At 44.8% G+C, this 25,821-nt stretch overlaps 1 protein-coding gene across 4 annotated transcripts in view; it reads left to right on the top strand.

Moving 5' to 3' along the window:
- Positions 1-3,118: 3,118 nt before the first annotated feature.
- The window catches only part of JUP (junction plakoglobin), a 95,484-nt gene continuing 72,781 nt past the window's right edge, over positions 3,119-25,821 (top strand). For 2 of the 4 annotated variants that reach the window (XM_033917911.1, XM_033917909.1), the window contains exon 1: positions 3,119-3,257. The gene's annotated coding sequence lies outside the window, so the exon portion shown is untranslated. The remainder of the gene's footprint in view (positions 3,258-25,821) is intronic. The other 2 variants (XM_033917912.1, XM_033917910.1) reach the window with 1 other exon arrangement.

Raw genomic sequence — 25,821 nt, 5'->3', positions numbered from 1 at the left:
TTTGAATATACTGTAGATAAAACAGAAATAATGATTGTTTGGGATAAAAATGAGCATTTATGGCCTAAAGAAGTTCATCTGTGCAATCATCGGATTGTAAATAGTGAAGAGATTAGGGTTCTTGATGTAATTTTAGATGCAAAATTATCATTCAAAGCTCAGGTATCAAGAGTAGTGCAGCTTGCTTATTTTGCTATACAAAAATTATCTCTTTTGAAGACTGTGTTAACCAACTGCGATTTTAGACAAATGTTGCAATCAATGGTACTTTCATGGTTAGATTACTGTAATGGTATCTATCTAGGTAGAAACATAGAAACATAGAAAGATGACGGCAGAAAAGGGCTATAGCCCATCAAGTCTGCCCACTCTACTGACCCACCCCACTAAGTCAGAGTGTTGATATGCCCTCTGTTCAAATTAAAGCACTACAAACAGTTCAGAACTCAGCGGGCTCGGATGTTAATGGGAGTGTCCTATTATGAACATATCTCTTGTATCTTACAAAAATTTACATTGATTACCAATATACTTTCGGATTCAATTTAAAATTCTGAAACTTATCCAACTGGAGATTTATGATACCGTGCCAGACTATTTGGCTAAGTGTTTGATATTATACAGACCTTCCAAAGTATTGAGGTCTGAGAAACGTTTGATGCTTGACACATGTAAAAGAGATACAGTGCATTATGTGAAGACCACTAAATCTTGTTTCTCTATTGCTGGACCTGTTTTATGAAATGCTCTGACAGGAATTTTGAGATTCTATGGAAATTTGTTACAGTTTAGAAAATTATTGAAGACTTATCTCTTTTCACAAACATTTTTTTTGTTAGAGGTATTTTTCCATGGTCATGCCGCTATAACTTTCCTTTTTGATAGATATGACATGATGTGCCTCTATTTTAACTTTGTTTTAGCTATATAATATTTAGATATTTGTAGACATGTATGTCTTTGAGGCTGTGTATGTCAATTGTGAGCCGCTTTGGTTAAAAGCAGATTAGAAATGTTTTAAATAAATAAGATAGTTGGCGGTGGCATGGTGAGGTGGATGGGGCAGACTACCCCGGACGCTGACTTCGTAGAGGCACCGGGGCCTCTCCTCCTCTCTGCCCCCCGTGTACCTCTTGAAATGTTCACCAGCACGAGCAGCATCTTCCACCTGCTGCTTGCACCAACCTTGGCTCCCTTCTGACATCACTTCCTGGTCGTGGGACTAGGGAGCCGAGGCCAGTGCAAGCAGCAGGTAGAAGATGCTGCTTGTACTGGCGAACATTCCAAGAGGTAAGCGGGGTGGATGGCACTCATGTGGGGAGCTCATGTGGATGAGAAGAGCAGAGGGGCATGTGGTGTGGCAATGCCAGGTGCCATCATCCCGGGCGCCAACCTCCCTAGCTACGCCACCAATGCTTGGTATACCATGAGCAACTAAATCGATTTCTCCTCTTCTAGCTGGATTAAAAAGGATTCTGATTTATGTAGCTGGGCAATGGCGATTCTGCTCAGTTTGATTGTATCTTGGATCAGGACTGCTTAGTTTGATTGTATCTCAAATCCTTCATCTGGTCTTGGATGATTCTGGATGTTAAGACCAATGGTCCATCTAGCCAAGTATCCCATCTTCATGGAGGTCAATCCAAACTGCAGGTACCTGGAAAAACCCAAACAGTTGCAGCATTCCATACCACTGATCCAGGGCAAGCAGTGACTTCTCCCATGTCTGTCTCAACAGCAGACTATGAACTTTTCCACCAGGAACTTGTCCATGTCTTTTTTTTTTTTTTAACCAGTTACATTAACCACTCTTACCATATCCTCTGGCAATGCATTCCAGAGCTTAACTATTCTCTGAGTGTTGGCCATAGTTTAGATAGTAGTACACCCCTGGTTTCATCTAGTTTGGTTCACTTACTTCTTAAAATTCTAGAAGCTAGGACATATTCATAGGATGGAGTAATCTGGTTTTATGAGCAAACGACTATGTTTTGCGATATAATTCCTTTTTACATTTTGATCCATAGGCAAGAGAATGGAGTGAACCAATATGGCCATGGTTCAACCACTATTTTGTCTAACATAGGGTTACCATATCGCTCCAGAAAAAGGAGGATGGATTGAGACATCTGGTTTTAATTCCATTGCTTCCATTTCATCTGTCCTTACTTCATAAGAACATATAAATAGCCTTACTAGGTCAGACCAATGGTCCATCAAGCCCAGTAGCCTGTTCTCACGGTGGCCAATGCAGGTCACTAGTACCTGGCCAAAACCCAAGGAGTAGCAATATTCCATGCTACCAATCCAGGGCAAGCAGAGCCTTCCCCCCCATGTCTTAATAACAGTCTATGGACTTTTCCACCAGGAAGACTAGGTTGTGCGATATAACTCCTTTTTACATTTTGATCCTTAGGCAAGAGAATGGAGTGGGCCAATATGGCCATGATTCAACTACTATTTTGTCCAACATAGGGTTACCATATCATTCCAAAAAAAGAGAACGGATTGAGACATCTGGGGTTTAATTCCATTCCATCTGTCCTTACTTCCATTGCTTTCTGAATCCGTCCTCCTTTTTCTGCAGCCATAAGGTAATCCTAGTCCAACACATCAGCAGCTAGATAGCCTGCTTAGGGGCAGAGCTGGAGACTGATGGGTTAGGACCCTCCAACTCATAAAATATTCTGCTACAGTATCCTTGTTTTTAACCAACTAAAAGCAATAACCGTCAGTTGCTCCCCAGGCACAGTGTGAAAGAGTTGCTACGGGAGTCCGTGTTTTATATCCTTAGAGGTGATTGATCCCCCCACTTATTAGAAATGAACTCCCGTCGGCGCGAGACACCTTCAGCCCCTCCATGTCTGCTTCGGATGGGTGACTCACCTGTACAACCATTACGTCATCCAGGTGTGGCACTCCCGCCCCCTCCACCAACCATTGGCACCTCCCATTATAATGGGCATCCAAACGGACCAATCGTCTTCCCTTACCGGCCTTCGCAAGGGCCAGGAAGCCAGGGGGGCTCGGGCTTTAGTGAGCGGGTGAGACACCGCCCCTTCAATCCCAACCAATGGCGAGGCGGTAAACAGAAGAGGGCTGCTCGGATTGGAAAGGGTAGAGCGGCCAATGGGAAAGCGGTAGGGCGCTGTGGGCGGATCCCGCTGGGTTAGGCGCGGCGCGGCGCTGTCAGCTGTGCCCTTTTGTTCGCTTCGGAGCGATCAGAGCCTCGGAGGGTCCGGTTCGCACTCCTGCAGGTGAGCAGCGACGTATCCGATCGGCCGGGGGGGGAGAGAATGGAGGCGCCACTGAGACTTCCTGGGGGGGGGGAGCAGGAGGCGTAGTAATGCGTTCGTGGATTTATCCATGGGGAGTGAACTGGGCAACATAGAGGGAGCAGCAATGTGTCGGGGGATCTACTCCCGGGAGGAGGGAAAGGGGCATAGGAGACCCCTCTCCTCTTTGGATCTGGGTCCTGTCCTGGTCTTTGGACTCGCCGCTGAAGTTTATTCCCCCGTTGAACTGCGATCTTTGACAGGTTTTGCCATGTTTGAGGGCTCTAGATTGGTGCTGGGGAGGGGGCAAGTAGCTGTGACTGTGTGCTGCAGGTGTCCCCTCCAACTCCCCACCCGTCCTTCAGGGTCTTGTTCCGCCTTCTCCCTCTCTCCACTCCCCCCCCCCCCCACGTTGTTTCTCCTGGTTTGCTCGTGGCCCTGCCAGTGCCTGTTTTGAGTCTTGGAAGTTTTGCAAGAAGGTGAGATTTGATTAGATCTAGAAGAGCAGATAAGGGAAGGGTCAATAGGTGAAAACGCTAATTTCTGGAAGACTTTTTCCAACCTCCCCCCTTCTTCCTCGGGCCTTGTTGGAAGGCGAAAATCTCTCTCCGACTAGCCCCCCTATAGGCATTTTGGGGCGGTGGATCTGGCTTGATCAGTTATTAATTGAGGTAGGAGGGGTGTAGCCCCTGAGAGTATCAAACGAGCCTTGGAGGATGAAAGGTTTTGGGCAGGGTAACAGGTCTTCCCAGGAGCTTGGGGCACAACCCTGTCACTTGGGCGTAGCTGGTTTAAGGGAGGGCAGGGCACCGCCTACTCAGCTGGCGTCTAACCCTGGAAGAATAATCCTCTCCCCATAACACTGAGCTGATCTTTGCTCACCTGCGTTCGTTTAGCAACTGTTCTCTTGAAACTTAGATTTTCTAGCTGTTTAGCAAAAAAGAAATGTCCCCTCTTCATTTTCCTGGATTTGTCGCCTATATTAGCATTTCGAGTACTTGATCATGTCGGACTCTAGATTTGGTTGAATGTATATGTGTGTTTATAAATATATATCCAATAATAATAACGATTTTCAAGGTTGGTTTGTACTCTAAAGTTACTGTTTGCTGTGGTCCTTTCATCCTACAAAGACTCCTGTTTCTTAAAAGAACTTCAGTACCTGCTTTCTCCCCCCCCTAATTATTCATCCCTTATTTTGTTATATGCTACTCATCCCTGTTTTGTGAGCTTGTAAGGCCTACTGGGTAGGGGACTAATATCATTATATTCTTTTTTGGGTGGAGGGGGTGAAAATGATGGCTTGTTGGCAACTTTTGATAATTACCTGATGCAGCCTTCTATATCTGTGTATCAAAAGATGTAGGACTTGCTATTGTTGAAAATATCAGCTAACCTTGGGGGGTAGGGGTCTTTTTGTCTGATTCCTAGGTCTCTGTTTTTAGATCACTGTAATATCTGTCTACATGACTGGAATAAAAAATTAATCTTTTCTTAAGGCCACACCCTGTGTTTCTAAAACTCCCACACCTCCATTTCCTGACTCAGCTCTTCTGCTGCTTGTTCTGTGTTCTGTCTTGGGGGCTGTTGGAGAAAGCCACTGCAAGAGGAAATGTGAGGTTGTGTGTTACAGGGTGCAAAATGCAGAAAGGGGTTTGCACAGTTGACGCACAGAATGTTAAAATGAATGGGAATGTGGTCGTTGGGTATTCCCCAACAATTCACAAAGGAAACGGGAGATTTTAACGTGCACAATGCAAGAAATCGATCACCAGATTCTAGGCAGTGTAGAAGTGTTAGTTGAGAGGATTTACTGCCATGCTTTATTTTATTTATTTATTTATTTTTTTGCAACCATAGCAAGTTCCTACAACATTAAATGGGAATGAGGGACTTGTATACCACCATTTTGTGGTGCTGACATTCAAAGCGGTGGGCACTGGAGGATTAAGTGACTTGCCCAAGGTCACAAGAAGCAGCACTGGGATTTGATACCTCAACAACCTTTGGGTGAAGAGGCAGCAGCAGCTCTACCAGTGAGCCACACAGAATGGAAGTAACAACTGTGTGCAGGACCCTAGTGAGCTACTAGGGGCGTTCAATAATTTATCTACCTCAGTAGGAAAGAAAAGAGTTTTTTCAAAAAAATTTTGTTTTATTTTTCAATATAGTCTGCTGATGGCTCCATACACTTCATCCACTTTTCCTGCAATGATTTTAACCCCTTTGAAAATAATTCTTCTATTTGACCTTCAAACCAGGACGTCGCAGCTTCCTTGATGTCTTCATCACATGAAAATCGCAGTCCATGGAGAGATTTCGTCAAACCTCGCAACAGGAAATAATCCGAGGGAGCCAGGTCAGGACTGTAGGGTGGATGGTTCAGCTTCTGAAACCCACATTCTCGGATGACAACCTGTGATTGTTGTGATATGTGCACTGGCACATTGTCTTGAAGAAGCAGCACACCTGCTGTTAGTTTTCCTCATCTTTCTTCTTGATTGACTCCCACAAAGTGATCATTTTGTTGGCGTAACTCTCCCCGGTTATGGTTGTCTTGTGTGGCATGAATTCCAGAAGCAAAAGTCCTTAATCATCCCAGAAGACAGTTGCCATGACTGGCTGCAGATTTTTCTGTCTTGAATTTTTTTGGAGGTGGGGGCTGACTTGTGCTTCTACTGCATAGACTCCATTTTGAACTCAGGATCTCTGTGATAGACTCAAGTCTCATCTCCAGTCACCAAACAATGAAAAAATTCATTTGGTCTTCACAGAGCATCTCCAAGTTCTCCTGGCAGCACTGGAGCTTCATGGTCTTCTGACATGGCGTCGGCATTCTTGCAACCCATCTTGCACTAACCTTGGACATGCCCGATTTATGAATTATTTTCCAAACTGTACCTGCCGAGAGACCCATTTTTTTCCAGCTATTCCAGAAACCTTAATTCGTCTGACAAAATTAAATCCTCAAATTTCTTGCACATTTCTGTGGAAGTTGCTTTCACAGGCCGTCCAGTGTGAGGGTTATCTTCAAAGGACTCTCTACCACACTTAAACTACTTGCTCCAAAATTTTACTTTGTAGGATTATGGGGCAGACTCACCATAAACTGCAATCATGCATTCATGGATCTCCTTTCTTTTTCCCTTTTTTTGTGAGATTTTATCACTGAACAGTGCTCCAAATCTAGCAGTTCCTTACTTGATTCACACAAGGACTCTCCTGTGCACTGAGCTGCAACTGTGCATGAGTAACCTCAAGACATGTTTCAATACGCTTACTTTCTTTCATACTTGGGTAGATAAATTATTAAACACCCTCCGTGTATGCTGGCTGGGCACAGAGAGAGGCAGGGGTAGAGAATGATTCAGGGACAAATTTTTCCCCGTCCTCATGAGTTTTGTCATTGTCGCTGTCCCATTCCTGTACGCTCTGCCTTAACCGCACAAGCCTCGAACACTTATGATATTAAAGTGTTTGAGGCTTGTGCAGATGAGGACAGAGCTTGAAAGAATAGGGCAGGGACAAGAAAAGAACTCACTGGGATGGGAAAATGAGTTCTGTGGGGATGGTGAAAAAATTTGTCCCCGTGTCATTCTCTAGGCGGGGGTTCCAAAACTGTCCTATCTATTGCCTTCCCTGTGTGACTTGTGATACAGTGGACAAAATACAATGCTCTTTCATTTTTCCAAGATGCACATACTGAAGCCGTCCTTACCACAGAACCTGTGTGCACATGTATCCAGAAGGCTTTTCCTGATTGGTGCACAAGTTCTGCAAACTTTGAATTTATGTCTTGTTACCTTAAGTTGCATGCTCGGCCATCGATACATGGCTCTACCATGTGGTTTTCCGCATCTGCCATGAGAGCGCAGCTTCTGCTGCAAAATGAGTGATGTAAGCTAATGAGATTAATTCAAACAAGAAGAACTTGTGCGTTAATTTGGTAAAGCCCACCTGCGCATAAAGGGTCTAGGTTAAGGGCAGCTTTACTGTGGGCATAGATATTAACCTCACAAAAATGTCTTATACATAAAATTGTCGGGATGCTAATATTTATAGAAGCTTCTTTTTATTTAATTCTGATTCATGCGCAAATGGTTCTTCGGACAGCATACAGAGTTTTTACTTTCCATTCTGTCGTTTAAAGTTGCATGGTCGCAGAGAAAAGATGTCTGTAAATCTCAAGAACTGTAATGAATCCTCTCAGTTTACACTTCTACACTGCCTTGCGCCTAGCAATTAATTTCTCATATTGTGCATTTTAAAATCCCCTGTATATTTTGATGGGGAATACCGTATATACTCTAATATAAACCGGGATTTAAAATGGGGGGGGGGGGGTCCCAGTTTATATTTAGGCCAGTGCCCATCCAATCGCCTCTCAGACTTATTGCAGACCTTCGCCGGGCCGCCAGGCTCTTCACCCTGTCCCCTCCTCCCTGCCCTGTCCATTGTACCTCCTCTGCCGCTGGAATCTCTGGTGGTCCAGTGGTGTAGCGGCCAGGAGCGAGCTTTCCACGCTCCTGCCCCTGCTGCTAACCCCGGTCACTGCCACGAGTTCACGGGAGCCATTCAGGAAGCCACTCAGCCCCAAGCAGCAGCATCAAAGCGTGCTTTTACTTGGTACCGCTCAGCTCCTGAAGCTGGAACTTGCAGCAGCGACCGACCGATTGGGTTAGCAGCGGGGCAGGAGCACGGAAAGCTCACTCCTGCCTGCTACACCTCTGGACCACCAGGGATTCCAGCGGCAGAGGAGGTACGATGGACAGGGAGTAGGGACATGGTGGTGAGCCTGGGAGGGAGGGAAGGAAGGGGGCTGGGTGCAGTGCCTGACAGGGGATGGAGGGAAGGGGGGCTGGGTGCAGAGTCTGACAGGTCAGGGCACTTGAATATTAATCCGCCCGACATGTTAGAGTCAAATCATTTTTCCTTCTTTTTGGGGGAAAAATGGGGATCTCTACTTTTATTCAAGTATATTCGGTACCTAATGACTTCATTACCATTCATTTTAATCTTCTGTCTGACAATGTATACTGCACAAGTTAACTTCTGTGCTGATCCCCTTTCTGCATTGCGAACCCATCAATGTTCATTTAAACTTTGTGGTAACTATACACTTCTGCTCACAGTAGCTTTCTGTATTGACATCTTGGTGTGATACCAGCATGGGAGACTAACCTGCTCTTCAGCTGGCTGTGCTATATTCAGACTTTTCATATATTTGTTTGGTATCTGCTTGGGGCTCTGAGTAGGTCCAATACAACAGTGCCTTTGATTGAGCCGCTAAGCAGGTAGAAACATTCAATGGGGCAAGGGTTGAATTTAGTTCACCCCTTTTTCAGTTGTAGTTCAATGTGAGTGTATTACATTCAAGTACATTAGGCATTTCCCAGTACCTGGAAGACTCGATCTTAAGTTTGATTCTGAGACAATGAAAGGTTAAGTGACTGACTGCCTATGGTCACAAGGAGCAACAGTGGGATTTGAACCCCCTCTCCCTGAGCTTCCCTGATTCTCGGCCTACTGCTCTAACCATTAGGTTACTCCAGCTTTTAAGAACCAAAATCTGCTCGGGAATGAAATAAATATTGTACACAGAAGAAATACATCTCAGTGGTTCTGTTGTTCTCTGTCTTGGAGTTATTTTTTAAAAAAATGTCATGACAGGTGGTTTTATATGTGGAGACCTGGGCTCTTTCCCAGTGTCAGCTTCTTTTGAGTTGGTTCTGTCTCTGGTCCAGAGAATGACAATATTATCTCCCCCTCTCCCCAAACCCCCCCCCCTCCAAATGAACAACCCCCCCAAATCGCCTTTCTGCAAGTTCTGAAGTCTTTAATGTGCCAAGTTCAGATGAGGCATGATAAACAGTATGGCAGTGGACCAACGCATCTGTGTGCAGGTGGCTTTGCCAAAAAGAAAAATGACACAGTCCAATAATCATCGGCGATTTACTGAATCAGAAATTCTGTAACACTTTACAATAGTAACTGATCCTTTTTGTTGTTTTGTTAGCAAAAGCAACTGGCTTCTAGGTGGCACTGCCACAAAAGTGAAAACTGAGTCGATGTTCAGTACATGTGCTGTGTGATTTAAGGAGTCCCTTGTAAAGGGGAAAGGCAGTACGATCTGTTGTCTCGGCTTGAAACCAGGCTTAGGTGTAAGCGCATGGGATAGGATGACCTTGCAGGGTTTGGGTGAGGCAAACAGGAAGAAAGCATCTATTTGTTTAAACTAGTTTGCAAACTGCATGCTGGGAGTTCTGGCTTATGTGAAGTTTTTGTGCTTGATTATCTGTCATATTAACTGGAGTGCGACTGCTGATTCCCAAACCTGGAAAATTACTCAGTGAGGTGGTGGTTTATGGATCTACTTTAGTTGATATTTGCCACTTATTATAAAGCATTTCTACTCCACCTATTGTAGAGGTACTAAGTGGATTACAAAATAACATAAATTGAAACCACAAATATATTAGAGCGTCAATCAAAATCTACATTCGACCAAGTGACTTCGGATTAGATTCACTAAGCAAACCAATCGTGTACCGATTGGTTTGCAAGCCCTTTATGACCAGATTTCCCTCCTGCACTATTCACTAACGCCTGTAGCGATCTGATCCCGATCCTCCCATGCAAATTAGTAAAACCCCATGCAAAATAGCCAAGCGACTGATTCACTAACAATTGCTTGGCTATTTTGAATCGGGTTTTACTACTGACAAACCCAACTGCTGCATACCTGTCGGTAACTGTGTTACCAACAGACCTGCCTGCCTTTTTTATTAATTTTTTTTCCATAGCAGAGATATTTTGCGTGTGTTACACATACAAAATATCGTGCCCCATAAAAAATATAAATAAATAAAAGACAGGCAGGCTTGTCCAAAAAATGTGTAGCTCCCCCCCCCAAATGCGGCTTTCTCTCCCAATGCTGCCCCCACCCCACCCAAATCAGGTGCAACCCCCCCCCCCCGACCGGCAAGTCCCACCCCTGACACGGCAAGGCCTGACACCCTGCCTGTTAAAAGTTGGGAGCAGGAAGGGTGCTTGGTTCCTCCTGTTCCATAGGCCGACCAGATGCCGGGCCGGGCCCAACCCGGCACTCCCCTATCTCAAAGTTGGGAGCAGGAGGGGTGCTTAGTCCCTCTTGCTCCTTAGGCCTCCCGCGAAGTCTTCAGGGAGCAGAAGGAACCGCAAAGTCCTCTTGCTCCTGCCCCTCCTTATGACGCACTGCTAATGTGGGCTTTTGGCCCCACCATGTTGCATCATGTGATTCATGGGGACGAGCATAAGGCCCTGATTGGCTCAGGCTCCTAGCTTGGGAGGGTCCTGGGGCGCTTGAGCCAATCAGAGACTTCCTTAGGGCTGAGCTTTAGGAAGTCCCTAACGCTTAGTGTTGTATTTATTATATTTTATATACTATTTGTACCTGAGACAGGCATTGAGTATTAGTAGATAAGCTCCAGGTAGCCAAGAAGATCCATCTTTCTATCATTTCATTTGCCAGAGATGTACCATTTCTATTAACAATATAATTCAAAAATAAATAGAACCCAACTGACATTGTTGCTTCATTTTTCAAGTAAACGTACACCAAGACTTGGTACCTTTTGTTAGTGACTACTAGTTTTTAAGCCCGTTACATTAACGGGTGCTAGAATAGATGTCTGTCTGTATGTCTGTCTTTCTTTCTGTCTGTCTCTCTCTCTCCTTGGCTGCTGTCTGGGGTTTTCTTTCTCTCTTTCCTTGGACGCTGTCTGTTTTCTTTATCTCTTTCTCCTTGGCAGCTGTCTTTCTATCTGGGGGGTGGGGGGATTCTCTCTCTCTCTCTTTCCTTGGATGCTGGCTGGCAGTCTGTCTGTCATTCTTTCTTTTTCTCTCTCTCCTTGGCCACTTGATGTTTTTGCCTCTCTCTCCTTGGCTGCTGGCTGTGTGTATTTTTTCTGTCTGTCTCTCTCCCTTGCCCCCTTCTATCTTACTGGCCCCCTGTCTTTCTTTCTGTATGTCTCTTTGTGTTTATGAAAACCCCCACTCAAAACCCACATAGATATACACAGTATATTAAAGAAATTAGGTTATGGGAAAGTCTCATCCAGTTTCCCCGGGTCCGGAGGCGATGAATACCCGCTGGCAGCTCTTTTCCCATGCCTGAGGATGGCCGTACGGACCGAGCAGCCTGGGCCCCGACCATCCGCTTCCCCTCCCCCTCTGGAAATCACCTTCAGAGAGGTGGATTTGAACCCTCCATTTGGGCTTACTGTCCGAAAAGGCCGATCCCTAATCCTGGAATGTGCTCGCCGAGAAGGAGTCGAGTTGGGGGGGGAAAAAAACCCGCCGCCAAGATGGCGATCCAGGGTGTACCCACTGGCAGCTCCTTTCCCTTCCCACGCCTAACGGCGGACGCACGGACCAAACAGCCCGGGCCCCGACCATCCGCTTCCCGTCCCCCTCTGGAAATCACCTTCAGAGGCGTCTTCCGAGCCCTGTGAAGAGACGCGGCGGGGCGACTTGTCCGGATGATAGAAAGGGCGGATTTGAACCCTCTGTTCGCCGCTCCCCCTCTCTCCCCAGGCTCGCCCGCTCCTCCATCCGTGCTGTGGAACAGCCCTCCATTCACCGGGAAGGAGTCAAGGCGGAAAAAGAAAAAGCCACCGCTGAGATGGCGATCCAGGGCGCCCGGGTACCACGGAACTACAGATCAGGGAACACGGCGGTAAGTCGGACAGGCAGGCTGAGATTCAGGCCTGAATTCCTGTAGAGAGATCTGGTGTGGAAAGTAGATCTGGTGGTGGGAGTCATCAGCATAGAGGCAATATTGAAAACCATAGGAGGAGATCGGTGTGTACGTGTACACCAGCACATGCACAGATGCCCTCCCGGCAAATGAACAGGTTGAGGGGCGATGGGACTGGAGGCAGGGCACGTCTCGGACAGAAATCTGGTAAATATATATATATGTGTGTGTGTGTGTGTGTGTATGTATATATATATATATATATATATATATATATATACATACATATATATATACATACATACACACACACACACACACATATATATTTACCAGATTTCTGTCCGAGTCATGCCCCGCCCCTTGGGATGAAGTATTAGCATTCTGTTTTTGTGATCCTGCCTCATCCAGTAATCCATGATTAGCAATCACATGCTAGGGGAGGAGGATTTAAAGAACAGGAAGCCTTCAGCGTGATAAGGTTAAACTCACTCTTAGAGCCTGGTTTGTTTCCCAATATTACTGCAAAGGTTACCTCCTCCTCTTCAACCTCAAGTTGCTTGTTTTTAAGAATGACACGGTGACTCAATTCATCATCGTCCCCGTCCCCACAGACAACCACTGGAAACCATCTCCATGTCATTCTTTAAGGAGAGAGGGAAGAATCAGAGTGTATGAATGGACACAACTGCTGACCTTCAAGCCTTGCTTTGAAGAATGCTGGTGTAGAAGGACTGAGGTTGAGAGACACTAAAAAATGACATGGCTGGTTAGAACATAAGACCATAAGCGTTGCCATACTGAAGGTCAATCAATCCCAATATCCTGTTTCCAGCAATGGCCAACCCAGGACCCAAGTACCTGGCAGAAACTCAAAAAGTAGCAACATTACAGAGTTGAGATTGTGATGTCATAATGCCTCATTCCACCAATGCCCAAGAGCCAACCTCATCAGTGATGTCACAATGGCTTCATTATCCTATACTTGGCTCACATAAGAATCAGAGTATGAATGGGCACAGCCACTGACCCTCAAGCCTTGCAATCAAGAATGCTAGTGTAGAAGGACTGAGGTTGAGATAGACATTCAAGAATGACACAGAATGATTTCCCGCACTTATCCGCGGGGACAGGAACGGTGATGAATTTTGTCATCATGCCATTCTCTTCTTGTTTTCTTCATTGTATCATAGTTTAATATAAATAAGAAAAGGAATATTGGTTATTGGAATGATTTCTGGGGAGGTCAAAACCAGTACTAGAATTCAAGAAAGCCCAATCCACCGAGTCAGTGGGAATTTGTACCAGGAAGTAAATTGGGCAGAGACTGGTTGAGCCTTACTATCGTTAATGGCTATATGATTCTAGGCTTCTGTTTTGGTAGGATATAGTAGCATCTATGTAGGTGTGTGATTGCATCCTTTTCATGTTCTTCATCCCCCCCCCCTCCCTGGACTTAATAGCAACTGCACAGGGAAAGGTGGAGTCTGATGGTGTTACACAGAAAAACACCCTCCCTAAGTGCCAATCCTTCCTCAAGAATTTCTTATATTTACATGGGTAGGGTAGTTCCTCCCCCTCCCCCTCACATCTTTCTGCAGACTAACATTCAGGTTAGTCTTTTTTTTAACACACACAGCAGCTCTTTTTTTTATTTAAAATTTCTAGCTGTTCCTCCACCCCCCCCCTCCAAACAAATGGCTGAATTGCTGGTTGGCAGATGAAAGTAGAAGTTACGCTGGGTTGTTAGTTCGGTGGCATGTCGTTTTCTTCCATGCCAGGCGTGGGTGTAGGAAGAACTCTGACATCCCCCTTCCTGCCCCCCCCTCCTCTTCCCTCCAAACTTGTCCTTGAAGTTTATTTGAAATGCCAGCTCTCAGATTCTGGCAGGGAAGCACCTTCAGCTTTCTTCTCATCTTTCAGCTCTTTTATTGTTATCTCAAAGGGCTTTTGTTGTATAGGAGGGATGAGTGAGCTGGGGGTGGGGCTGTTACCTGTCTTACTCCCCCCCCCCTACATCTTCTTTCTGATGGCTCTCTCGGAGCTCCTGTGCTATAGGGAAGAGCATAGGCACAGAGCAGAAAAATACTACTACTTCTATTTCTATAGCATTACCAGACGTATGCAGTGCTGTACAGAGTCACAAAGAAGACAGTCCCTGTTCAAAGAGCTTACAATCTAAACAGACAAGACAGACAAACAAACAGGATGTCATGGATACAGTTAAGAGAAACGGTTAATCTGCTGGCTGGGTTGGTGGGCAGTGGGGAGTACAGGACAATCAAGCCACTGTGACATCACTGATGAGGTTGGCTCTTATTGGTGGCATGAGGCATTATGACATCACAATCTCAGCTCTGCTTCCCAAAGACTGAAAATCTTCACACTACTATTACCACTACTACTATTAATTATTTCTATAGCACTACCAGACGTATGCAGTGCTGTACGGGGTCACAAAGAAGACAGTCCCTGCTCAAAAATCCTTACAATCCAAACAGAAAAGACAGACAAACAAACAAGACGTCATAGACATAGATACATTTAAGGGGAAGTGGTTAATCTGTTGGCTGGATTGGTGGGCAGTGGGGGTTATGGATTGAAGGCTATATCAAAAAGGTGGGTTTTCAGTCTGCTTTTAAACAAGGTAAGGTAAGGGAGGGGGCTTTGCAGTCGAACTTGGGTAACTTATTCCAGGCATAGGGGAAAGCTAGATGAAAGGAACGAAGTCTGGAATTGGCAGTGGAGAAGAAGAAGGGTACAGCTAAAAGCAGCTGATCTGAGGAACAGAGTTCTCTGGGAGGTGTATAAGGAGAGAACAGAATGAACACGCTTGTAGGTCAGCAATAGGAGCTTGAACTGTATGCGAAGGCAGATGGGGAGCCGGTGAAGTGACTTAAGGAGAGTGGTGACATGAGCGTAGTGAGGTTGGGAGAAGGCGAGTAATGCTCAGAGTTTTGCATGGATTGCAGGGGGAGAGCTCCCTGATGTTTCAACAGTAATTTCATGCAAGTAATATGCATGCTGTGAGACCAAAAGTAAGGGGGAGGTTCATGTGTGCAAGAGTTTGCAGTAAGTGTGACTCTTGTGCACATGTGGCGGGCCAACCTGGAAGTGAAACATACATTGGCCGCTGTTCCTCTGCGCCTTTTAAATATAAGCCTCTCAAATTTTATTTTTTTTACTTGAGGCTTATGTTTAATTTCAGAAAATGGACATCAATGTGTGCTTTCATTTTTGGGTTTGCTCAGACTTGTAAAGGTGTGTTTCTCATTCCCTTACTTAGAAGCTTGCAGGCACTTCCTTCTGCTTCCAAATTCAATCAAAACTGGGAGATTTTAAGGAGAAAATGATCTCTTCAGACTCCCTAACGTCGGCTCGGAGCAGTAAGGGCGGCTTTGTTTTGGGCGCTCTTCTCTGAGCATTGGGGAGAGAAATGATCTCATCTAACATCTGTTTGACTACATTTAAATCTGTGCAGGAGTGTTGAGGGCTCCAGCGCAGGAAACAATTTGCACGCCAAAGATTAGTGCAAATAGTAATCTAATCTAATCTTTGGTTTGTATATTGGGTCATCTCCCAATGGAGCTCGACTCCGTTCATATATAATTAAGACTAGAGTACATGGAGAAAGAAGCATGAGAGAAGTAAGAACTATAGTATTATCGTTTCGTTGAGTCTGTGGTTAAACCACGCCGGTGCTAATGCACTGCCGTTAAGGTTCTGAGCATCAGCGTAAAAAAAGAGATACAGTGGTACCTCGGTTTACGAGTGTACTGGTTTGCGAGTGTTTTGCAAGACGAGCAAAACACTCAGCAAACTTTTGTCGCAGGACGTCCTTGTACGTGGTGAGCGTGTTGTCGGGGGAGCGGCTGCCTTAGAAGAGGAGAGAGAAGTCGCGCGCATGCTCATTCAGGATGGCCAGTTTAGATGGGAGCCGGGAGAGCGCTGACGGACGGCAGAGGCATCGCAGAAGCAGGAGGGCAGCCGCATGGGGACCCCGAGGAAGGAAGGCAACACTTTGGAATCGCTGTGCAGAACCCGCAGGCAAGTTCTCACCCCTGGGCCACCATTGCAAACTTCGGTTGTGGAACGAATCTTCTGAGTTTGCATTAAAGCCTATGGGGAACTTTGCTTTGAAAAATGAGCATTTTGGATTACGAGCATGATCCTGGAACGGATTATGCTCGTAAACCAAGGTGCCGCTGTATATGCATTGGTGGCTCTCAACCTTTCTTTGTTGTGTGGCACACGTGAGAAAAGGTGCTCAGTGGGGCACACACAAATTACATTTCTCAGCTAAACAAACAACTCCCCCCCCCCCCCAAACAAATCCTTACATCATTTTTAATATCAATGAAATGATATTTTCTTGGGTGCCATTGACTCGTGTTTGAGACCTAGTGACTTGATGATATCAAGTTTAGTAGATTGCCGGGCCTTTCTTCTGCACAGTATAAATTTGATGTTGCCGTTGTGGCAAATGCAATCCACCGCCTCCAGCGCTGCCCATCTGCTGCTGCCCAGATGGGTGGTACATCGTTAGTCTGCCATCTCCGCTGAAACCTATATGCATTGGGAGGCCCTGCTGGTAGTGAAACGACTGACGGCGCAGCTTTCGGCTTCACAGATGTGCGCAAGCCCCAGTGGCACAACAAGCCAGCGTACCATTTATATCCTGCTTACAACTAAATGGGTAACATAAAAAAGAAGACAAAACCATTTTTGTACATATGCTGAGTGTCGGTATCAAGCAGCACAAAGCTGCAATCAATTTCTGAGCTGTGCTGCAGTCTTCTGGGTGCCTTCAAGGAGGTTTCCAACTAGTGGGGCTTGGGGGGATCTCCGCCAACTACAGCAAGGGCGCATTGCTGCTGGGTGGGCTCGGTGCTAAAATTGTACCCCAATTAAGGCAATAACTAATCGAGCACAAAAACTGCCCATGAGCCAGAACTTCCAGCATGCAGTTTGCAAACTAATTTACACAAACAGATGCTTTGCTTCCTGTTCAACTTGCCCAAACGCTGCAAGGTCACCCTGTCCCTTACGCCTGGCAGAGTAAGGTAAATGTGGGAGTGAGGAGCAGGAGCATTTTGCCTGATGAATTCATGTCACAGAATAGCAGAACAACAAAAAAAATTGGAACAATCCTATGAAGAGTGGCCAAAGTAAAGAGTAGGGATGGAAAAAGTTCCACTCGGGATCTGATGTCAAAATCGCAATGTTTATTACAGCATATAGATTGGTCCTGACACGGTCTGTGTTTTGGTATAAAAATGCCTGCCTCAGGAGTTGCAACAAATTCTCTGATGCTGTAATACTTGAAATGAGCAGAGGATTGCGGCCACAGACTCTTTTTTTTCAAATAAAGGTGCCGTTTTTTTTTTTTAGATAAACCCAAGAGGGAGTTTTTGAGCGTGGCACCCTTATTTGAAAATAGTCTGTGGTAGCAGTCCTCTGCTCATTACAGGTACAGAATATGGGGACATCAATTTTTGTTAAATTCATATGGCAGCTCAAAAGGAACTAATGTGGGTTTACTCTTCTACTTCCCCTTTCCTTCTAAACTCTTTCAGTAACTAACTGTGCTTTATCCTAGGACAGGCGGGCAGCATATTCTCAACATATGGGTGACCTCCAAGCTAACCAGAATGGGATGGTGATAGTGTTGGCAATTTAAGAGAATAAATTTTGTAATACTGCCTGGCCAAAGTGGCCATCCCATCTGGAAAAAGAATCCAGACAATAATGAGAGGTGAAGGTATGAACCGAGGACCAAGTGGCAGCTTTGCAGATTTCCTCAATAGGAGTAGATCTAAGGAAATCTACAGATGCCGCCATGACTCGTAACTTTATGGGCTGCGACTCGACCCTCTAGATGCAGTCCAGCCTGAGCATAGCAGAAAGTGATGCAAGCTGCCAACCAGTAGGAGTTGGTACGCTTGGAAGGAGACAGATTCAGAACGAATGCTAGGAAGTTTTTCTTTACCCAGCGTGTGGTGGACAACTGGAATGCGCTTCCAGAAGACGTAATAGGACAGAGTACGGTACTGGAGTTCAAGAAAGGATTGGACAATTTCCTGCTGGAAAAAGGGATAGAGGGGTATAGATAGAGGGCTACTGCACAGGTCCTGGACCTGTTGGGCCGCCGCGTGAGCGGACTGCTGGGCACGATGGACCTCGGGTCTGACCCAGTAGAGGCACTGCTTATGTTCTTATGTTAGTTCTAAGGACTGAAGAATCTGTGAGCTGAGAACCAGGGAAGCTCAGGGTGGTTCAGATCTCACTGTTGCTCCATGTGACCTTTGGGCAAGTCGCTTAACCCTCCATTGTTTCAGATACAAACCTATTCTTTATTTCTAGAACATTGAAAGGCTTACACAGCGCTGTACATTTAACATTCAGTAGATGGACCCTTCTCAGAAGAGCTTGCAATCTGGAAAATGTGTGAGCTAAATCCCCAAATCCCCTTCCCTGCTTTAGTTTAGAGAATCTGCTGAACCTCCTGGGAGAGGCAGAGGGAGAAAAATCCCCAATGTACAGGGTGTGAAGCATTAGTTGTAGTCAAAGGTCAGGTCTGCTGGGAGACACATTCCGTTTCCATCTTCTGCCTGAAGATTGCAGCCTGCCGCCACCCCTCAATTTCATGTAAATCAGCTGAAGAATACAAGTCCTGATGAGCAGGCTCTGAAATCACTTTGTAACATTGCAAAGAAATATGAATTGTGCAAGGACATTTGTGGATGTAACACAGGCTATTGGGGTTTTACCAGTGTGCTGTTTGCGTGGGGTTATTTGCACTAGATATTGACCCCCCCTCCCCTGATAAGAGTTATTTAAAATTTGAGGTCTCTAAAAGCAGCATTGCAGCGGTGTGTTGGATTGGGTGATAGGAGAAAGGGAACGTGTGACCTTTATAGTTTTCATTGGCTCTCTATGGTTGAATGAGTCAAAATTCAATTTGAGTGCTATCATTTCTGGCTCTGCATATCATCAATTGCACAGTTCTCTTCCAAATACAATTGAGTGGTGCACCCCCCATGAGAATGCTAATGACCCTAGACAAGGGTGTGTTTATTGCTGCTGTCAAATATTACACAGATTAGGAAAGCGTGTTACAAGCTGAGATGTTCTTAGTGTCTGCTCAAAAATGATGGGATAGTCTTCAGTGTCGAGAATTATAGCAGATTGATTTTCACTTTTTTGGTTTTTAACTTTTGGGTTTTTGGCTCTTCATTCTCGGATGAGTAGGAAGGTCGTCTTTGTTGAACGCTAATAGATTTTTTTGGGGGGAAAGGTAATAATGGATCTCATTCTCTTTGTTTTGTAAACTGCCTTCAATATCTATCCGAGAGCGCAACATCTGACATTATTACATAAATAGATGGGCAAATGACTGCATGGTAACAGAGACCTCTGGGCTTATTTATTCTCGCCTTTTAGGACAGCAGTAGCGCAGGTTGCCGGGCCCTTTCAGAAACCTGTTCTGATGGTTCTCTACGTTGTGTTTCACAGCTCAAATCACTTCTAGAAACTGCAGGGGCAAAATTCAGATTGGTTTGTTACTAGAGCCCAGCTTGTCCCTGGCAAGACGTGATTTCATATGGAGGAAACAGAGAAGGAGAGAAGTAGAGTGTAATGACCCTGTGGCTATATTAATTAGAAAATCAAGTAATGTGGACTGAGACTCCACAGGCCTAACCTACTAGAGCAGTTGGCGGGGGGGGGGGGGGGGCCTGTAGCCAGTAGCCAGTAACTTTAGTTTGATCGCCTTGTAAAGCTTCCATAACCTGCGCCATCTCTACAGTCTAGCACCCTTGGTGTTTGCTGCTGTGTGTACTAACTGCTGCAGAAGACCCTGACAGTTTCCAAGCTCTTTAAATCTGAATGCCTGTAAGCTAGGGGCCTGGGCTTATATTCCAGGTGTCAGGTTGAGATGCAAGCTTGCGACCCTGGGCATCCCTTGTTGCCCTATTCCATTGTGTCTGAGGGGGGCTTAAGGCTTTCTGATGTCCTAGGTGAAACCAGCTATGCGCTCCTTCCTCCGAGGTGTCCAGCATATCCTTCTCCCAGGTTGATATTGCATCTCATCGATAATAGCAGCTGCAGCTCCACCATTACTACCTGGGTCTAAACAAAGAGTTGGTGTGTCAAGTACAAGCCCTTAAGCATCTGAGCATGGTCAAGGCCTGCCGTCTTGTCATCTCCAAAATTCTTGTTTTGCAGGGGTCAGGATATGGCAGGTCTCAAATGTGTGTACTTGTGCCAAAAGCCTTGCATTGGCTACACTACATCTTAGTTTGCTGCTGACCACTTGTACCTTCTTTTTTCACCATCCCTACTCTTATCCTCATCATGTCTGGGGCCTGGCTGAGTTTATTGAACGCCGCCAGCACAATGGATTTCTGGTTGAACACCATCATCACCACTTCCTCGGAGACCTTCCTGGAAATGTCCTAAAGAGGCCAGGCTTCTTCATGAAGTTGCTGAAGTCGTGAGAGTTTCTACAGTTGTGACCTGTTTGTCAGGTGTGCTCTTGGATAGAGATCCTTATGGAGGGGTGTTTGTGCCGTTAAGAGCTGAAGCCTTAGTGCCATGAAGATTGGAGACCTCATACAATGAATCCGTGGAAGAAATTAGTCCAAAGGCCAAGGAAATTGGTGGGAGAGTGCCATCACAAATATCCCTGAACTTGGATTTGCACGTGGATTAATCTAAAGTTCCACAGAGTTACTCATTACCCACAGGGCCAAGGACTGGATCCATTTCTTCCTTGGCTGCTATTACACTAAGACAGAATTGTGCAAAGCTATTCTTGTCTTACCTTCGTTTTTTAAAAAAATGAGATCATCCCTGTAGATTTTACTTTGCATTCACACCAGAAAAAAAGTTAAAATTTGAAGAGCTCATCACTTGGAGGAGGGGGGGAGATAAATGATGTAAAACAAATGCCCCAAGATGTACTACAGTATATTTTCAGATGGTTAGTATCTTGTTGGCCTTGCAGAGAATAACGTGTGTATGTGTGTGTGTGGGGGGGGGGGATGGTAAGGGTTAGGGCAGTGTGTCTCAAAACTGTGTACCATGGCACAGTGTTGTGCCAGGAGAGATTCTAGAATGTTACTTTATTTTTAAAAATTCCCTTCATAAGTATGCGCTAGAATAGATGACGTGTATGTCGTGTATGCAAGAGTGTCAATGTTTTGAGCTTCTGTGTGCATAAGGATTCAACTGCCCAGACGAGCATCATTCTTTGACATTGGTCCTTGAAAACTAACAGCAAGTAATTTTTTATTTTTATTATGCAGTAGTTACCGTAATCCTAACTTGAGCAACAAAACAATCAAGGCTTTGTTACAGTTTGGATCTTATCTTTGTCAAATTGGATTTTCAGTTCTGACAGAAATTAAAGTGAAAAAAAAAGAGAATGACTACAGATGGTAGATGAAATGTGTGTTTGCGTGTCGACTATTGAGTCGCGTTTTGAGTTAATTTGCACTTGGAACCAAGCACATTCATTGCATCGATTAGCAATTCTATTCTATCTACTTTAGTTTCACCGTTGTTAGTTACCCAAACATAGCATAAATAAACCCTAAAATAAGTTCTCAAATCTTTTTGCTGGTTTTGCAATTTTATACTGTAGTTTCAATTATAATGTGCCGTGAAAAAATTTGCTCCTTTTTAGTGTGCTGAAGCTAAAAAAAAGTTTTGAAACGCTGGGTTAGGGCATTGGAGTGTCTTTCCTGAGCTCCAATATGTTGAGTCCTGTATAGGAGGAAACTGACTAGCAGGGAAAACTCTCATACCATAATCCAAACAGCCTTTATTACAAAATGGACTCTTAAACTGGTGGAGACTTGGATGCATGTCCTAAGATGCAGCTGTTTTCCTCAGCCAGTGTTTTTCACAAGGCACAAGGGGGGGGGGAGGGGAAGGCAAGGTATTGAGAACCTTTGCCCTTTTTTGTATTCTGGAAATCTCTTTTCTTAAACTGCAGCCCCACCCCTCAAGCCCATAGGTCAGCCATTCCCAACCCAATCTTTGTGGCACACCTAGTCCCATCAGGATATCCACAAAGAATATGAGTGAGAGAAATTTGCATGCACTGCCCCCATTGCAAGCAAATCTAACTCATGCATATTCATTATGGGTATCCTGAAAACTTGACTGGCTAGGTATGTCCCAAGGACTTTAAAGAAGTGAGCTGTGTGGTCTTCAGAGATCATGGACCATGTCTTGTGGGTTCTTTAAAAGGGATCACAGTGCTATAAAGACCTCCTTGTTATCTTAAGGAGTAGCATGATTGATTACCCCCAAATAAAGTGGTTGAGTTGAGTGGCTAGTCCGCTGGTGACTCTTCCTGTAGTTGGAACTTTAGAGGACAGCGCCAAACACGTTTCTACGGTCTATGTCCCAGAAATTCTAAAGAGAGACATTTTTAATCGTGAATTGATAATGCGTGTGACTATTGAGCCAATTGGATGAACCATTCAGGTCTTCTATCTGCTGTTTACTATGTTACTATGTAACTAACTAGAACAGACATGCCACCTGAAAAGCTGAAACATTGCCCCCGTCCCTTAACCTTCACCTTCACCACACCAAGACATATTTTTCTGTGTGCCTTTTTGGTAGATTAATAGTACAATCGATATATAACATTTGACTGTTTTCTTGGTTGAGCTTGAGAAGGATGTTTTCAATTTTAAATCCATTTTATCTGCATTTCAAAACTATGCCACAATATTTAAAAACAGGCACTGAAACCATTTGCTGGCAGGACTCCAGTGTTGTGAACATACTTCCTTCTGTTTTAAAGATGCCAGATGGTTTTGTAATGAGGTGATGGCAGCTGATATTAAGTGAGTGTCTTGTTTGGTCGGTCTCCATCCCAATATTCCCTCTCTCCTACCATGCATCCTTACTTTAATTTTATTTTGCATTTCTTATATAGCGTTTCTATTTGAAGCGGTTTATATTCAGGTACTCTTAAGTATTTCTCTCCTCCCTATCTGTCCCACTGGACTTACAAACTCTTTTTGGAAGAGCAGGGGCTTAGAACCCAGTCCAGCAGGTTGAGGCTGCAGTGCAGTAGGGATTTGGTTGGGAGTTTGTTTGTGGCCTTCAAGAGCTGTCTCAGTGGATTTATCAATGGGGAACTTTTTAAAAAAAATTTTTTTAGGGGGTTTTCTTTTTGTGTAGACCAGAGAAGGGTTGGGGTGTGGTATGTACTCTTATGTAGCTGAGTTGGTGTTACATATACTTTGAATGCCTGATGTCGATACTGCTTACAAACTATACATTTTCAACTTAAATTCTTACTTTTTTTTTTTTTTTCTTTTTGAGATTTAGACGGAAAAATCAGGTGCCACTTGCAGTTACTGTAACAGAAGTCAGGAGGGGGAGGCATCTGCATACAGAAACACTGATTAGTATTTATTTGGGATTCAAAATTAAAAGCGATGTAAATTGCTTTTCTGGCCATTTAAATTGCTTGTCCAGGGCTAACTAGGCACATTCAGTGGCACTTAACTAGATAGTGCCACTGAAAATACCCAGATAGTGCTTAAGCCCAAACTGGGCTTTCCAGGGGTAGTGCCAATATTCAGCTCTTAACTGACTGAGATGACTATATAAGTAGGACTATGTTTTTATGCAGTCCTGTCTTTTTTTATATGGTTCATCATAGCCAGTTAAGTGCTAAATATCACACTTAACCATTATATGAGGGTAAATCAAAAAGTAAAGGAAATACATTTAAGGGATTTAATAGAAGTCACTGTGAGCAATTGAACATATCACTTTTCCACATAGTCCCCATGCAAGACGACGCATTTGTTGTATCGTTCAACTAGCTTTTGCATTCATGCAGAGAAGTTTTTCTGCTGTTCCTGAAGCCAGGTGAGCACCGCTTTCTTTTACTTCATGCTTTGTCTTTTGCTCTGAGTTGCCATGATGCACCCATTTCTCATCGCTGGTGACAATTCTCTCCAGAATACTCGGGAACTGGGTCTCAACCTCAACCTTTTACAGAACAGTGAGCTGCTTGAGAACCCATCGTGCGCAGACTTTCCTGTATCCCAAGTCATGCATTATGCTGAAGCCGTGAAAGTTTCTACAGTTGTGACCTGTTTGTCAGGTGTGCTCATGGATGGGAGATCCTTGTAGAGAGGTGTTTGTGTCATTAAGAGCTGAAGCCTTAGTGCCATGGAGATTGGAGACCTCGTACAATGAATCTGTGGAAGAAATTAGTCCAAAGGCCAAGGAAATTGGTGGGAGAGTGCCATCACAAATATCCCTGAACTTGGATTTGCACGTGGATCAATCTAAAGTTCCACAGCCAACTGAGACACCGTTATCCATTGGTCTTCTCTAATCACGGCATCCGCCCTATCGACATGCTCATGCGTGCGCGATGTTAATGAGCAACCAGCACAACCTTTGTCGGTTACACGTGTTCTTCCCACTTTAAACCTTTTTACTTGCTCATAAACCTTTCGTTAATCCATGGTGCTATGTCAATACAGAGTCAATATCAGACGGTGAATTCCCACAGGATACACTCCCTCCCTCTGCCCAAAGAGCACACTACTGCACCTTGTTCTTCGAAGGTGCAATATTGCAATGGAGCACACATGTTTCAGACCTCATGGCTACCACACGACTAAAGGCCGAGTGCTACACTTTGCGTGGATGAACTATCCAACAGGCAATGCATGAGTGATTCTGTTGCATTTCACTAGCTCTGTTCTGGTTATCATGCAATTTAACAATTGCCTTTAATTTTTGATTCGCCCATATTTTAGCTGGCTGCATATGCACGGATGTTTAATTCTAAAGCCAGGACATGGCCCAGCATCAAATATCTGGGATAAAGCTGACGGCAGTCAGCAAAATGCTAACCACAACTTAATGTTATCCACAACTTAATTTCCTATATACCACCTGTATGCTATGGAAGCTGTGTACATTCAGGTATAGTAGGTGTCCTTTTGCCCTAAGAGGGCTCACAGTCTAACTTTGTCCCCGGAACAATGGAAGGCAGTGATGGCTTCCAAGAGTACTGGGGTCCACGACCCTGAGTTTATGCTTGGCTGTCGGTCCCCAATGCTCAAAAGCTTTCCATGCTGGTAAGGCTCGTTAAATCAGTCTTACTGGCACAGAAGTTCTGCCTCTGATGGTCAAAAGGGTTCTTGGGAGGGCTGTTACCGATCCTTGTAGCAGTCACCAAGAACTCTAAGCAAATACATTACAAGGAGTGCATTAGTATTTAAATGAGCTTTCCATTTCATGCACAAAAGGAAATGCACCCTCCCCTCCCTTTTACAGGGCAAAATTTTTCTGCAGGTCTGGAAATGAGTGTAGCTGTTGTGTGTATGTCCCGTACCTATGCGTGAGACATCCAGGCACATACAACATGTACAACAGCTACACCCATTTTTAACTTTTCATTTTTTAAAGCCTCTCAAACAGCTTCTTCCCTGCCTGAGATCAGCTGAACCTGCAGGGGAGAGGAGAAGAGCAGTGATGAGCTGATCGTGGTACCAGTGTCTGTTAAGCCGCGACTCTTCTGTCCTCTGCTGGCTCAACTGATCTTATCTACGGTGCTGACCAGCTGATCGCCGGAAAAGAGGTTTTATGCAGCAGGCAAGATAAGGACAGGAGAAAAGGGGAAAGAGCTGTGCCTACCTTTTGCTCTTCTGAGCAGGCACCAAGCACGGTTCCTCCCCCTTTTACTGGGGCTGCTTTGCACAAATATCATGCATATAAGAACATAAGAAGTTGCCTCCGCTGGGTCAGACCAGG

Source organism: Geotrypetes seraphini, chromosome 13 (genome assembly GCF_902459505.1).
Source record: "Geotrypetes seraphini chromosome 13, aGeoSer1.1, whole genome shotgun sequence".
Lineage (NCBI taxonomy): Eukaryota > Metazoa > Chordata > Amphibia > Gymnophiona > Dermophiidae > Geotrypetes > Geotrypetes seraphini.
Note: the sequence above shows the minus strand (reverse complement) of the source record. Positions and strands in the feature narration are given on the sequence as shown.